The 16656-nt window shown below is 40.1% G+C and overlaps 1 pseudogene; it reads left to right on the top strand.

The window, feature by feature from the left end:
- The first annotated feature begins 277 nt into the window (after positions 1-277).
- The window catches only part of LOC107974348 (mitochondrial import receptor subunit TOM7 homolog), a 46152-nt pseudogene continuing 29773 nt past the window's right edge, over positions 278-16656 (top strand).

Below are 16656 nucleotides of genomic sequence, written 5' to 3'. Positions count from 1 at the left end.
CAAGGCACAGCCTAGGCCCTGAAGAAACATGAGAGCTGTGAGAGAGACAGTTGCAGAGTGGATGTGGGTGGAAGGGATTCTAGTGGAAGAAAACTTGAAGGAAGAGTGCTGGGGACTACAGCAGAAAGGAGAGTATAAGAAAGCAGCAGAAAGGGGAGTATAAGAGAGAAGGCTGGAGAGTAAGGTGGGACCATATCATGGGTCCAGGAGTTAGAATTTTCATGTCACAAATCCTATCACAAGGGGCATCAGAAAGCAACTGTTACCTCACCATGCCACCCTGGCTGTCTCCATGGTGATGCCGGGCAAAGAGGCCAAGCAGAGGCTGCAGTAGCTTTTCAAGGGCAGTCCATTTTCCATCTGCTGGGGCTTTATTCATCTCATGACTTACCTGGAACTAAAGAAGGGTATAGAGCCTGGGATGTCTGAACCAATCGTTTTGAGCCTGCTTTGGAGATAAAGGACTATTTGATCATCTGGATTTGGAAGCCATCAATGGGCAGGAACAACATGGAGGTGTGCACTCTGATGGGGATAAGAAATGGGGCCTCATTCAAATGTTCCCTAATTGGCCAGGCATGGTGGCTTACACCTATAATCCCAGCACTTTGGGAGGTCAAGGCAGGTGGATCACTTGAGCCCAGGATTAGAGATCAGCCTGGGCAGCAAGGCAAAACCCCAACTCTACAAAATATACAAAAATTAGCTGAGCCTATAGTTCCAGTTACTCAAGAGGCTAAGGTGGGAGGATTGCTTGAGCCTGGGAGGTTGAGGCTGCAGTGAGCTGTGATGGCACCACTGCACTCAGGCACCTAGCCTGAGTGACAGAGCAAGACCCTATCTCAAATAAATAAATAAATATATTTCGTGGTTGAATGGCACAGGACTCTTCATAGAGGCATATGTGGCAGAGTGGAAGCTCTACTGACTTTATGTATCAAAATGAATGTTTTTAACAATGAAAAAAAAACCATATCTACCTAGACTCTCCACCTTTGGCTAATAAAGAATTATCCCTATTTGGCTAAAGAAGGAATAAGATTTGGAGAGGTTAAGCGACTTTCTCAAGGTCACACAGTTTCCACAGGCCCTTTTTGGCATGAAGCAGATCCCAGAACCACCCCTTTAATATGTCTGTGTTCTAAAAGGGGAGTCAATGTGAGTTACGAAAGATTTTCATAACCTAGTTGACCAACGAACTTCATAAATAATGACAACTACAAATATTTTGGTATTTATTTTAATCTATTTTCACTCAGCTCAGGAAATAATAATTTAAATAGAGGATCTGCTTAGATTTTATTTATTCATGAAGCAACCACTACATAGAAAGCACAAGGCTAGGGCTCTTCAGTGAAGAATAAACAGTGCAAGCTTTCTCTTCTACCAGTCATTTTCATCCTAAAATGAGTTCTGTGCTCCATCAAGGTAATAAAGCCAATCCATTTTGACACTGAGTTATCCATTATCCAATGCAAAGCAAGTTTTAATATAAGAAAAAACAATACATATCAGATGGCTCAGTGGCAAAAAGATAAATGTAGGAATCTGACTGTTAAGGATCCAAGCTCCACCACTTCCTAGCCACTTGGCCTTCAGCCGATGATTTAACCTCTCTACTTACTTTTTTATAAACAGGTCATGATAATGGAAGGCTTCATAGCACTTTTTTTTTTTTTTTTTTTGGAGATGGAGTCTTGGTCTGTCCCCCAGGCTGGAGTGCAGTGGTGTGATCTTGGCTCACTGCAACCTCTGCCTCCTGGGTTCAACTGATTCCCCTGCCTCAGACTCCTGAGTAGCTGGGACAAGCATGAGCCACCACACCCAGCTAATTTTTGTAGCTTTAGTAGAGACTAGGTTTCATCATGTTGGCCAGGCTGGTCTCAAATTCCTGACCTCAAGTAATCCACCTGCCTCAGCCTCCCAAAGTGTTGGGATTATAGGCATGAGCCACCATGCCCAGCTGCATTTTGACAATATTGTATAAAACAACATACATAAAGCACTTAGCAATGTTCAGTCACCTAGCAAGCACTTAATCAATATGTGTTCCCTTCTCCTCTCACTGTAAAACATAAGCTTCAAGTAATCTCTCTTTATTGTGATAACACTTCTCTATAATCTTCCCCTTTGCAATCAATTACTAAAATGACCATATTAACTTTCTGAAGTTTTAGGTTATACTTTTTATCTTCTTTCACAGAATAATGGTTAACTTAATCTAAGCTACTTGCTTTTTATTTTACTAGTAGCTGCATGGCACATAGGGTGTAACTTAAAGCAATATAGAGCCTAATATTAAATGCTCATTTCATGTAGTATTCTTTTAAATGAATCAAATCCCCTAATTTGTTAGATTATTTTAAAACCAGCTAAGCAAACACATAGTCTTGGCACTCTATAGATTCCTGCTTATATCACCTATCCTTGAACATATTAGAATTCAGATTTTTAAAGTTTCTGTTTCTAACTGTGGTTTCCTTCAAAGGAATATTAAGTTCCTTCACATAAGGTACATACTACGTACATAAGTTATGCCCACTTGCAGAATGCTGCTCATACAAGAACCACAAGAAACCTACCAGAAAAGATAACAAAATTTCTCTAACCCTTGGAACAAGCAATATTTGTGGCATAGAAAAGGGGGGGCAAAGAAGGAAACAGAACTTACTGAATCCCATTCAAGTCTCAGCCAAAGGAATTAGAAAACTGTAACCTTGATGGTACAAGCAAGATTTGCCTTTATTTCTCAAATAACAGTAAAGGAAACCATGAACAGTGGGAGGGTTCCTTCTATTTTCCCAAATAGAGTTCTCTTTCCTTTGGAAATAGAAGGGATATAGGAAGGCCATCACATGACTTTACAAATAACAAACTGAATTACTTTACAGCCAGTTTTACTACCACGAAAATGAGAGGTTATTTTTCCAAATGTGGCTAATGATGGGCGTGTTGGGCTAGGACAACTTAATTTCTAATTCCAGTGCTAACACACATATGCTTGGTTTCCCTCCTCCTGGCTTTTCTGTTGCTGCCATAAATTATGTTAATAGTACATTTTCTTCTTTGAGAGGAATAACAGAGTGACTGTTTATAGTTTGTTTTTTAATTATTTTGTTAGTTTTGGTATATTTGACCAGAGAGGAATCTGCCAAACATAATATGTAAGCAAGTCAACATGCATCCTGAAGCTGGAAGTTCCTTCAGGGCAAGGAACATTCTTGAAATGTTTTTCACATCGTTTAGGGCCGTAGCTAGTGGATATGGGTGAGGTGTCCATAGACCATGGCATTCAAAAGAGATTCAGGGCTGGGAAGATGGCAAAGTAGGAAAGACCAGAAATCTATCTCCCTATCTACACAACAATTACACTGGAGGAATTTGTCTAGTAACTATTTTAGGTCTCTAGAGTATATTGAAGGCTTACGTATTACAGGGGAAGACGTGTGGTAAATTGTAGTTAATTTTGGTAAATTTAAGTTCTTAGCACAATAGCAGCTACCCATCCTCTATCCCTAGCCCCATGGCAGGCAGCTGTGCATGTGTTCTTGAAGTAGTTTGCACACACTTTACAGGAGCCAGGATGGGCAAAAAGAACACTGTTCTCCAAATATCAGGCATCTGTGTAATGATTGCTGATTGCTACTTCTGATCACAGAAGGTCCCACAAAGAGGTAAGTGGCCATTGTTATTTTACCTCCCACCATTGTTGCAAGCCCCTCCAGCTCAAGCTGAAGTGACTCCAGAGGATTTACAGGGCTGCCATCATTTTACCCACCCCTTTTATTTTTCTGTTTTTCTCCTTTTGGGAGATAGACATTAAAGCCTAGGACATTCAAAAGCAACTGTATACATGAGATAAATTAGAGAGTGATTGTGCTTGTCCAGGGAAAGGTTCAGACTTAGAAAAGATTTGAGAAGATCCTAAGTTTATACCTCAGGTTGATCCTTGGCACAGGGACAACAGTCTACAACAATAAAAGGAAACAAAAACTATCAACAAAAACAATAACACAGGAGAGTGAACCCTGGAAAAAAGGAAGAACCATATTTCCAGAGCTACTATATTAATAGATTTGAATGCCCACTTTTCAACAAAAAACTACAAGCCATACAGAGAAACAAGAAAGTTTGGCTCACTCAAAAGAAATAAACTGACAAACGTTATCCTTGATAAAGACTTAAATAAAACTTTAAAACATTGCCTTAAAGATGCTAAAAGTACTAAAAGAAGATTTAGAGAAAGTAAAAACAAAAAAGTATGAACAAAATAAATGTATCAATAAAGAGAAGAAATCTAAAAGGAAACCAAAAAGAAATTCTGGAGCTGAAAAGTACAATAAGTGAAGTGAAAAATTTACTAGTATGATTTGAAGGCAGATTTGAGTAGGCAGAGGAAAGAATCAGAAAACTTGAAGATAGAACAGTTAAAATTATTAAGTCTGAGGGATAGAAAGAAACAAGATTTTGAAAAAAGTGAATAAAGCCTACAGGGCCTGTGGGATACTATCAAGCAGACAACCATATGCATTTTAGAAGTCCCAGAAGGAGAAGGAAGAGAGAAAGGGGCAAAGAGAATATTTGATAAAATAATGGCTGAAAATTTCCAAATTTGATTAAAGACATAAATATAAATATCCAAGGAGATAAACAAACTCTAAGTAAGATAAACTCAAAGAGACCCACACTGAGACACACTATAATCCAACTTTTGAAAGACAAACACAGAAAATCTTGATGGCAGCAAGAAAGAAGTGATTCATCACATATGGGAGATCCTCAATAAAATTATCTGCAGACTTCAGAGACTTTGGAGGCTAGAAGGCAGTGGGCTGATATATCAAAACTACTAAAAGAAAAGAAAAAACTTGTTAACCAAGAATTCTATTTTGAGCAAAACTAAGCTGAAGAAGTTTATTGCCGCTGGACCAGACCTGAAAGAAATGTTCAAGAGACTGCTGCGGGGTGAAATGAAAGAACACTAAACAATAACTTGAAGCCATATGAAGAAAGGAAGATCTCAATAAAGGTGAATAAATGAGTGATTTAAAAAGCTACTATTATTGTGACAAGGATTTATAACTCCACTTTTTGTTTTCTACACGATTTAAGAGTCTGATGTATATATATTTAAAAGTATTAGCCCTGGCCGGGTACAGCGGCTCATGCCTGTAATCCTAGCACTTTGGAAGGCCGAGGCAGGCGGATCATCTGAGGTCGGGAGTTTAAGACCAGACTGACCAACATGGAGAAACCCCATCTCTACTAAAAATACAAAATTAGCTGGGTGTGGTGGTGCATGCCTGTAATCCCAGCTACTTGGGAGGCTGAGGCAGGAGAATCACTTGAACCCGGGAGGCGGAGGTTATGGTAAGCCGTGATCGTGCCATTGCACTCCAGCCTGGGCAACAAGAGCGAAACTCCATCTAAAAAAAAAAAAAAGTATTAGTCTAAAAGCTAGTATTATTGTAACTTTGGTTGCAACTCCACGTTTTGTTTTCTACATAATTTAAGAGACTAATGCACTTAAAAGAATTATTTATTTGGAAGGCATACAATGTATAAAGGTATAATTTTGTGACATCAGTAAAAAACAGGTGGGGACAAAGCTATAAAAGAGCAGAGTTTTGTATATTATTGAAGTTAAGCTGGTATAAATTCAAATTAGAATCCTAGAATTTTAGGCTATTAAATGTGATCCCTATAGTAACCATAAAACATAGGTATAGAATAGAATATGTGCAAAAGTAAATAAGAAATAAATGTCTACATTTTACTATTAAAAAATCAGACACAAAAGATGACAGTACTGCAGGAAATGAAGGAAAAAAACTATAAGGCATATAAAAAACAAATATCAAAATGCTATAAGTCCTTCTTTATCAATAATTACTTAAATATAGATGGATTAAATGATCCAGTCGAAAGACAAAGATTGGCAGAATGGATAAAAATGCATGATCCAAATATGCGCTGTTTATAAGAGATTCACTTTAAATCCAAAGATAGAAATAGGTTTAACATAAAAGGACGGAAAAAGATATTCCATGCAAATAGTAACCAAAAGGTGGCTTTACTAATATCAGAAAAAATAGACTTTATATCAAAGAAGGTTATAAGAACAAAGAAGGACATTATACATTAATAAATGGTTTGATACAGCAGGAAGATAATTATAGACATTTACATACTTAATAACAGACCATCAAATATAGGAAGCAAAAACTGACAGAATTGAAGGGAGAAACAGACACAATAACTCAATGATATAGGTGCAATTATTCATATTTCAGAAATAGGAAAACTATGGCTTAGAAAGAAAGAGAAAGTCATTTGCCCAAAGTTGTGCAGCTAGTAAATGATGAAGCCAGGGTTTGGATTCAAGAATTTTGATTCTTGAATGTAGACTTAATTCCTTAATTACTATACTGTATCTCTTCCTTGAAAGAAAAAAAAAGTACAATTTTTGCTTTATTCACCTAAAGTTTCAGTATTTTGTGCTCAAAAGTCTTGTCACATCGATTTTTTTAAGAACCATCTTGTGGACTTCTATGAGCCTGAAAAGTTGTCTCAAAGTCCTTTAATTATGAAAAATCCATGTTTGAGGATGCAATTCTGTGACTCTCTTCAACAAGGTTCTTTGACTTAGCTATCTTGTTTTATTTAACTAAACATCTATAATGTAATACTCTGCTTCAGCTTCTCCTAAATGTCCCATAAACTGTGATAATCATTAGGGCAGAAGCAGGAAGAAAACTCATGATCTTAAGATTATTTTCTTTGTAACATGTGATGAATCAGACTTGCAAAGTTCAAAGCATAAAAACTCCTAATGAATGCTAATTCTGTGGAAGATGTGCATATCACTCTCTTTCAAAAACAAACCTTTTTTTAGGTGTTCTGTTTGTGGCAGATTTTCCAAGTTTAGACTTCTATTCTCATTCTTCATCACTATGTGGATAGAACCCAATTATTAGGTCATAAATACAGTGAGAATCTAATATCTATCAATGACATGACACAAGTCATTTAATTCTTTGTGTCTGGGATGGTTAATTTCAGGTGTCAATTTGACTGGATTCAGGGACATACAGATAACTTCTGGTGAAGCATTGTTTCTAGATATGTCTGTGAGGGTGTTCCAGAAGAGACTGGCATTTGAATAACTGGACTAGGAAGATCCCCCCTCACCCAGTGCAGGCCCATACCATCCAGTTGACTGAGGGCCTGACAGAACAAAAAGGCAGAAGAAAGGCAAATTTGCTCACTCTCTCTTCTGGAACTGGGACACCCATCTTCTCCTGCCCTTGGACATCAGAACTCCCGGGCCTTTGGACTCCAGGACTTGCACCAGATACTCCCCAATTTTCAAGCTGTCAGCTTAGGACTGAGAGTTACACCCTTGGCTCCCCTGGTCCTCAGGCCCTTGGATTTGGACTGAGCCACGCTACCATCTTCCCTTGTTCTTCAGCTTGCAGACAGGATATTGTGGGACTTCTCAGCCTCCATAATCAAGTGAACCAATTCCCAAAGTAAATCCCTTCTGATATATCTATATCTCTGTCTATCTATCTGTTTATCTATCTATCTCTCTGTCTATCTATATTCTATTGGCTCTATTTCTTTAGAGAACTATGACTAATACAGGTTCTGAGTGCTTTCACTTTTAAAATGAAGTTTGGTATAAGGCCACCTTCAAACCTATTCTCTACCCTTTCCCTTCTACTCAATGTTCTGGGGTCCTATGGACTACATCAACAGGTTTTCTTGCCCTCTGACTTCCAGTTGGGTTCATCCAATGGGAGGCATCAGCAACAGAAGACCAGAAGAAGGTACACTTACTTGACCAGATACCTTCTTGTTAGCAGTAAATGCACAGCAACATTTCTCTACCAAAGATCGCTGCATCTTGTACAACCACAGCTCTTCAAGTTCCAATGACTGCTTCCTCCCCTTCCCCTCAAACAGTAGTAGTGGCTTCCTGCCTATCTTAACCTTATCTTCACCCTGACTGATAAAGAAGATATGAGTTTAAGTAAACTCTAAAGTTTACCTTTTTGATATGTCCTAGAAAGGTATTCTCTGCTGGGAGATCACATTATTATAATGCTTAGCCAATAAATGATACTCTGAGAGGAGCCAGTATGTATAAATGAGAGGACACCAGACTGGGAGGCAGGAGATAACAGGGCTGCTAAGTAGTTAGATAACTTTCTTCCTGATATGGTTTGGCTGTGTTCGCACCCAAATCTCACCTTGAATTGTAGTTCTCATAATCCCCAGGTGTCATGAGAAGGACCTGGTACGTAATTGAATCATGGGTGTATTAGTTCATTTTCACACTGCTGATAAAGACATACCTGAGACTGGGCAATTTACAAAAGAAAGAGGTTTAATTGGACTTACAGTTCCACATGGCTGGAGAAGCCTCACAATCATGGTGGAAGGCAAGGAGGAGCAAGTCACATCTTACATGGATGGGCAGCAGGCAAAGACAGAATGAGGATGACACAAAAGCAGAAACCCCTTATAAAGCCATCAGCTCTCATGTGACTTATTCACTACCACAAGAACAGTGTGGGTGAAACTTCTGCCATGATTAAATTATCTCCAACTGTGTCCCTCTCACAACACATCGAAATTATGGCAGTACAATTCAAGATGAGATTTGGGTGGGGACACAGAACCAAACCATATCATTCCACCCCTTACCCCTCTCAAATCTCACGTCCTTACATTTCAAAACCAATCATGGCCTCCCAATAGTCCCCCAAAGTCTTAACTTATTTCAGCATTAACTCAAAAGGCCACAGTCCAACATCTTATCTGAGACAAAGCAAGTCTCTTCTGCCTATGAGTCTGTAAAATCGAAAGTAAGGTAGTTATTTCCTAGATACAATGGAGATACAGACATTGGGTAAATACAACAGTTCCAAATGGGAGAAATTGGCCAAAACAAAGGAGTTACAGGGCCCATGCAAGTCCAAAATTCAATAGGACAATCAAATTTTAAAGCTCCAAAATGATCTCCTTTGACTCCAGGTCTTACATCCAGGTCACGTTGATGCAAGAGGTGGCTTCCCATGGTCTTGGGCAGCTCCATCCTTGTGGCTTTTCAGGGTACAGCCTCCCTATCCAAGCTACTTTCATGGGCTGGAATTGAGTGTCTGCCGCTTTCCCATAGACATGGTGCAGCTGTAGGTGGATCTACCATTCTGGGGTCTGGAAGATGGTGGTCCTCTTCTCACAGCTCCACTAGGTGGTGCCCCTGCAGGGACTCTGTGTGGGAGCCCCAACCCCACATTTCCCTTCTGCACTGCCCTAGCAGAGGTTCTCCATGAGAGCCCCATCCCTGAGGTAAACTTCTGCCTGGACATCCAGGCATTTCCATACATCCTCTGAAATCTAGGTGGAGGTTCCCAAACCTCAATTCTTGACTTCTGTGCACCCACAGGCTCAACACCATGTGGAAGCTGACAACACTTGTGGCTTGCACCCTCGGAAGCCATGGTCCAAGCTCTACATTGGCCCCTTTCAGCCATGGCTAGAGTGGCTAGGACACAGGGAACCAAGTGTCTAGACTGCATACAGCCCAGGAATCCTGGGCCCTGCCCACAAAACCATTTTTTCCTTCTATAGCTCTGGGTCTGTGATGGGAGAGACTGCCACAAAAGTCTCTGACATGCCCTGGAGACATTTTCCCCATTGTCTCTGTGATTAACATTTGGCTCCTCATTACTTATGCAAATATCTGCAGGCAGCTTGAATTTTTCCTCAGAAAATGGGATTTTCTTTTCTATCACATTGTCAGTCTGCAAATTTTCCAAACTTTTATACTCTGCTTCCCTTTTAAAACTGAATGCCTTTAACAGTACCCAAGTCACCTCTTGAATGCTTTGCTGCTTAGAAATGTCTTCTGCTAAATACCCTAAATCATCTCTCTCAAGTTTAAAGTTTCACAAATCTCTAGGGCAGGGGCAAAATACCACCAGTCTTTTTGCTAAAATGTAAGTAACAAGAGTCACCTTTGCTCCAGTTCCCAACAAGTTCCTCATCTCCATTTGAGACCACCTCAGCCGGGATTTCATTGTCCATATCATCAGTATTTTTTTGTCAAAGCCATTAAATAAGTCTCTGGGAAGTTCCAAACTTTCCCACATTTTTCTGTCTTCTTCCGAGCCCTCCAAAATGTTCTGACCTCTGCCTGTTACCCAGTGCCAAAATTGCTTCCACATTTTTGGGTATCTTTTCAGCAATGCCCCACTCTATTGGTACCAATTTACTGTATTAGTCGATTTTCATGCTGTTGATAAAGACATACCTGAGACTGGGCAATTTACAAAAGAAAGGATTAATTAGACTTACAGTTCCACATGGCTGGGAAAACCTCACAATCATGACAGAAGGCAGGGAGGAGCAAGTCTCATTTTACATGGATGGCAGCAGGCAAACACAGAGTGAGGAAGACGCAAAAGAGGAAACCCCTGAAGAAACCATCAGATCTCATGAGACTTATTCACTACCTGAGAACAGTATGGGGGAAACTTCCCCATGATTAAGTTATCTCCCACCAGGTCCCTCCCACAACACATGGGAATTATGCAAGTAAAATTCAAGATGAGATTTGGGTGGGGACACAGAGTCAAACCATATCAATGGGGGTGATTTCCCCCATGCTATTCTTGTGGTAGTAAGTTCTCACGAGATATAAGATAGGTTTTATAAGAGGATTCCCCCTTCACTGTGCACTCATTCTTCTCTATCCTGCTGCCATGTGAGAAAGGATGTGTTTGCTTCCCCTTCTTCCATGATTGTAAGTTTCCTGAGGCCTCCCCAACCATGCTGAACTATGAGACAATTAAACCTCTTTCCTTTGTAAATTACCCAGTCTCAGGCAGTTCTTTATAACAGTGTGAGAATGGACTAATACACTTCCTTTCCTTCTTTTAAAACTGTGGTAAAATACACATAACATAAAATTTACCATTTTAACCATTTTCAAGTATATATTTCAGTGGTATTAAGTATTTCATACCATCACCACCATCTATATAACTTTTTTCATTTTACAAAACTAAAACTCTGTACCCGTTAAACAATAACTCCTCATTCTCCCTCCCCTCAGCTCCTGGGAACCACTGTTCTACTTTGTGTCTTTATAAATTTTCCTACTGTAGGTACCTCATGTAAGTGGAATGACATATTATTGCTTTTATGCAACTGGCTTATTTCACTTAGCATAATGTCCTCTAGGTTCATCCTTGAGGGTGTGTCAGAATTTCCTTCTTTTTAAGGCAAAATAATGTTGCATTGTATGTATATATCGCATTTTGCTTACCCAATCATCTGTTGATGGATACTGGGTTGCTTCCACTTTTTGTCTATTTTGAATAATGCCGCTATAAACATGGGGATACAAATAGATTTTCAAGACCCTAGTTTCAATTCTTTTAGATATATACCAAGAAGTGGAACTTCTAGATCATATGGTAATTTGATTTTTAATTTTTTGAGGAACCACCATATTGTTTTCCACAGCAGCTGCACCATTTTACTTTCCCACCAGCAGGGTTCCAATGTCTCTACATCCTCACCAACGCTTGTTATTTTCTGTTTTTTAAATGGTAGCCATCCTATAGGTAAACGACTTTCAACAAAGTTGTTTCATTTAACACCTATTCCTCCATTCATGGAATGAGGCTCTGGGAATACAAGAAACAGACCCTGCTTTAGTGGAACAGACAAAAGCAACAAAAGAGAAATAAAATATTTACAAATCATGATAAATGCTATGAAGGAAATAAGGAGATGAGGCTGATGATAATGGGAACTACTTTGAAAACTTTTTATGAAGCCATATTTAGATAAATGGAAGGAAAAGATTGTAGAAATGGGCAGTCCCATGGGGCAAAGAACATGCAAGGCCTTGGGGCTAGAAAGAGCTGGGGTGTTCCAACTGCAGAGAGAACAACGGTGGGACTGGAAAGAGTGTAGCAGGAGGGTATAAGGATGGGGAGAGAAAGGCAGGGGCCTTGGTGTTCAGGGCCTTATGAGCCATTTTTCAGATCTGGGGTTTATTCAATGTTCTGTAGGAAGTCAGTGAAGAGTTTTATTTGGGAGAATGGCATGTTCTGAACCCTGGACTAAACACAGACCTTTTAAGCTTCGGTTTAATAAGTGTCTTCTCAAGAGCTCCTTTGCAGCTTCAAGTCTGCAGATCAGAAGTTCAACAAGGCTTCAGAGGTTCCTAGAAGACTTACTGCACAGTGGTTAAGAACTCATGCTCTGAGGTCAGGCATACTTGGATTCAAATCCCAGCTCTACTGCCTACTAGCTATGTGACTTTCAGCAAGTCACCCAAGCCCTCAGATTTTCAGTTTCTTCCACAGGAAAATGAGAGAATAATGGTGCTTTCCTTACCAAACTGGTTAAGCATAAAATGAGAAAATGTATACGAATTCCTTAACACGGTGCCTAGTGCACACTAAAGTCTAAAAACCCTCAGCCATTATGATTACCAGAGCAGCAAGGGATGCTGAAGGCATTGGCACTGTGGCATAGACAACATAGTTTAAAGGAAAATGTATGGATTTTGCAGTTAAAAAACTCATATTCATTCATTCATTCAGCAAGCTTTTACTAAGGGCCTATTATGTCCCTACTTCTGAAAACATGAGAACACTGTCCTGGCTTTCAAGAATCAACAGCACAAACACATCTAATTATAACACAGTGTGCTAAGTGCAATGGGAGATGTATGGATAGGGTATCATAAGTGCAAAGAGAAGGGGCACCCAACCAAGACTGGGGATAGGGAGTTAGGGAAGGTCCCTAAAGCAAGTGACAACTGAGCCAATTTTTATAGGATAAATTGTGTGTGAAGTGAAGGGCATCTACACAGAGAAGACCACATGAGCTCCGGCATGGAGGCAAGCAGCAGCAGAGTGCGAGGGGAACGAGAGGCAAGTAGAGGAGGAGGCTAGTATGTTAAGTGTTGTGAGCCAGCTAAGTGGCTGAGGAGGGCTAGACAGGTCTCAGATCAGAGAGGCCTTTTATAATAGGCTAAGGAACTCGGAGTTTACCCTGTAGGCAACAGTTAACTATTAGAACATTTCTAGCACCAGAACACCGTGTCCAGATTTGAGTTTTGCATAGTTCGTTCTGTTACATACATGGGAAATCAGTGTAACTAGGGAAAAAGTGAAAGAAAGGAGAACAGGTAGGAGGCAACTGCAGTAAACGAGTCAAGAAAGAGACAGTGTGAATCTGAATTAGGACATTGGACATAAGGATGGAGGAGATGAGGCAGATTTTTAAGTATTTTTAGAAGAGTAAATTGGCAGGACACAATGAGTTATCAGATGTAGAAGTGCTAAGAAACAGAGAGGAGTCAGGGATGACTAGAAGCTATTGACTTGGGTGCCTGGCTGGATGGCACACACAGAAACTAGAACGAGAGCTTGAAGTGGATTCTGTGCTGCTCTGCTTCAAGATAGAAGCCATCATTTCCCCAGCCTCCAGGAAGGATGGTTGCTGATGGCTCACAGCTGAGCCCTCTGTAGCCCAGGGGAGCTGCTTTGCTCAAGGTTATACTCCCATGACAGGGGCAGCCCACATTCAATGGCTGGTTGATGTAGGGGTGCCAAAGCCAGGCTGCTTTCCTTAATTCAGGAAAACTCTGATGGGCCATTCCAGCCCCAGAGCTCCAAGGGAGGAGCTGATAAATGGTGTCCCATTGATAAATATCTTGTACACAGATATGTGCTTCAGAGTGTTTCTTAGAGGACCAGACCTTAGATGGGAAGACATTCAAGTTTTGGGTGAATTGAGCTGGATATATCCGTAAGACTTTCAGGTTGAGGTATCCAGCTGGCTTTTTAGATACCTAAACCTAAAGCTCCAGGGAGAATTATGATCTGGAAATACAAGATTTGGGAGTTATCAGCACACCAGTAGTATTTGTCTATAATCCTTTACCTGTAGTTTACAAATTCAAAAGAAAATCTAAAAAGCCAAAGTTTTTTAAAAACTTATTTGGTGGCAAAGCCTGATCAGATTTGAGCCCCTTTGACTCCAAAATATGACCTGAACATATGAGAGGAGTATTTGCAGCCCCTTTGAAAAATCCTACTTAGTGTGACTATTTCTGTGTTTTGCTACAGAAATATCCATTTGTTTAACTATGGGTGCTGTCCCAAACTCTACTGGGACCAGTACGTAATTTTTACTATATGTTATATTACCTTTCCAAAATCTAAAAATCCTAAACCCTGAAGCCATCTGGCTCCAAGAGTTTCTGATAAAATATCTGTAATTGGGAGCATGAAAAAGAATAAGATTACCTAGGGAGAAAGTATAGACAAAATGCAAGCAATAGAGAGATAACAGCAGCATTCTGGACTAGACACAGGAGGGGTGACCAATCAAAGACAGAGAAGGAATATTCATAAGGTATGGCCAATCAGGAGAGTGCAGAGTCCTGGAGGCCTAGAGAACAGAGAGCTTTAAGGAGGAGGATGATCCATGGACTCAAGTGCAGCAGGGGTTTAAGAGCTTGGAAGTAGAACTTATCCTCCAGAGTTGGCAATTGGTGGTTGATGGATGATCATGGTGAGAGCAGTTCTGAGGAAAAGTGGGAACAGAATGCAATACACTCCAATGCAGTGGATTGTGAAGTGAATGGGAAATGAGGAGAGAGATTATATAGTTGTTAGATGGAGAAGGGTATGTGGTTTTAGCCTGAAGAAAGCCTTGGGTGTGTTTATAGGGAGACAGGGAGAAGCAAAGAATGAGAGGCTGAAGATAAAGCAGAAAGTGAGGCAGGCTAATGAGATAAGATCCACGGAGAGGCAGAGACAACTCAGGAGTGCATGAGGTTGGGATCCAAGTACAGATGGGGATGTTGGGGGCTGGTCTTGACCTGAGGAGGAACTCCTTATCTTCTAAGATTGGGAGAAAAGGGATCAGAAAGGGGTTAGATAGAGAAAATGGATAGGTAGTGTAAACCAAGTATCTGAGATAGATCTCAATCAGTTTAGAGGTTTATTTTGCCAAGGTGAAGAACCATAGCCCGTGACACAGCCTCTGGAGTTCCTGAGAACATGTGCCCAAGGTGGTTGGGCTACCACTTGGTTATATACATTTTTGTGAGACAGAAGTTACAGGCAAAGACATAAATCAATATATTTAAGGTTTACATTTGTTTGACTTGGAAAGGTGGGACATCTAGAAGTGGGGGCTTCCAGGTCATAGGTGGATTCAAAGATTTCCTGATTGGCAATTGGTCCGAAGAATTAAGCTCTGCCTGAAGAATTGAAGTCAGCTTGAGTTAAGATAAAGGGATTTGTATCACTGATCATTAGAGAAATGCAAATCAAAACCACGGTGAGATACCATCTCACGCCAGTCAAAATGGCAATTATTAAAAAGTCAAGAAACAACAGATGCTAGCAAAGCTGTGGAGAGATAAGAATGCTTTTACACTATTGGTGGAAATGTAAATCAGTTCAACCATTGTGGAAGACAGTGTGGTTATTCCTCAAAGACCTAGACCAGAAACACCATTTGACCCAGCAATCCCATTACTGGGTATATACCCAAAGGAATATAAATCATTCTATTATAAAGATACATGCACTTGTATATTTATTGCAACACTATTCACAATAGCAAAGACATGGAATCAACCCAAATGCCCACCAATGATAGACTGGATAAGGAAAATGTGGTACATATACACCATGGAATACTACACAGCCATAAAAAGGGGTGAGTTCATGTCCTTTGTAGGAACATGGATGGAGCTGGAAGCCATTATCCTCAGTAAACTAATTCAGGAACAGAAAAACAAACACCACATGTTCTCACTCATAGTGAGAGCTGAACGATAAGAACACATGGACACAGAAATGGGAATAGCACACACTGGGGCCTGTGGGGTGGGGGAGAGCATCAGGAAAAGTAGCTAACACATGCTGGGCTTATTACTCAGATGATGGATTGATAGGTGCAGCAAACCACCATGGCCCACATTTACCTATGTAACAAACCTGCACATCCTGCACATTTACCCCAGAACTTTAAATAAATAAATAAATAAATAATTATCAGAAAACATTCCCTTGAACTCTCTGGAACAGGTCCTCTTTGATCTTATTACCCAGGTATTAAAAGTAGAAAAAGAGAAGCTGAGAGTATCCACCTAGACAACAGCAAAGCTGGATTATCTTTGTATCATTCTTAAGAATAATAAAAAGAACTACAACCCATAAAAAAAGATAAAGGGGGTTGTGGAAGCCAAGGTTCTTGTCATGTTTATGTCACCTCCAGATAACAGGCTTCAGAGAGAATAGGTGGCGAAGGTCTCTTACCAGATCTTAAAAAGGGATGGAGATTCTCTATAGAATGCAAGAATTTCCCCCACAAGAGACAGCTTTGCAGGGCCGTTTCAAAATATGTCAAAGAAATATATTTAGGGGCAAAATACTTTGATTTTTTTTCAGGGCCTGCTATCTGCTGTGACAGACTGCCACAATTACTACTTGAGACCGTCACTATGACAGTTACTACTGTTACTACTTGAGACCCTCATTACAGCAGTTACTACTGTTACTGCTTGAGACCGACGCTCATTACAGCAGTTAGTACTGTTACTAC

The sequence above is a fragment of the Pan troglodytes genome, chromosome 3 (assembly GCF_028858775.2).
Source record: "Pan troglodytes isolate AG18354 chromosome 3, NHGRI_mPanTro3-v2.0_pri, whole genome shotgun sequence".
Taxonomy (NCBI): domain Eukaryota; kingdom Metazoa; phylum Chordata; class Mammalia; order Primates; family Hominidae; genus Pan; species Pan troglodytes.
Note: the sequence above shows the minus strand (reverse complement) of the source record. Positions and strands in the feature narration are given on the sequence as shown.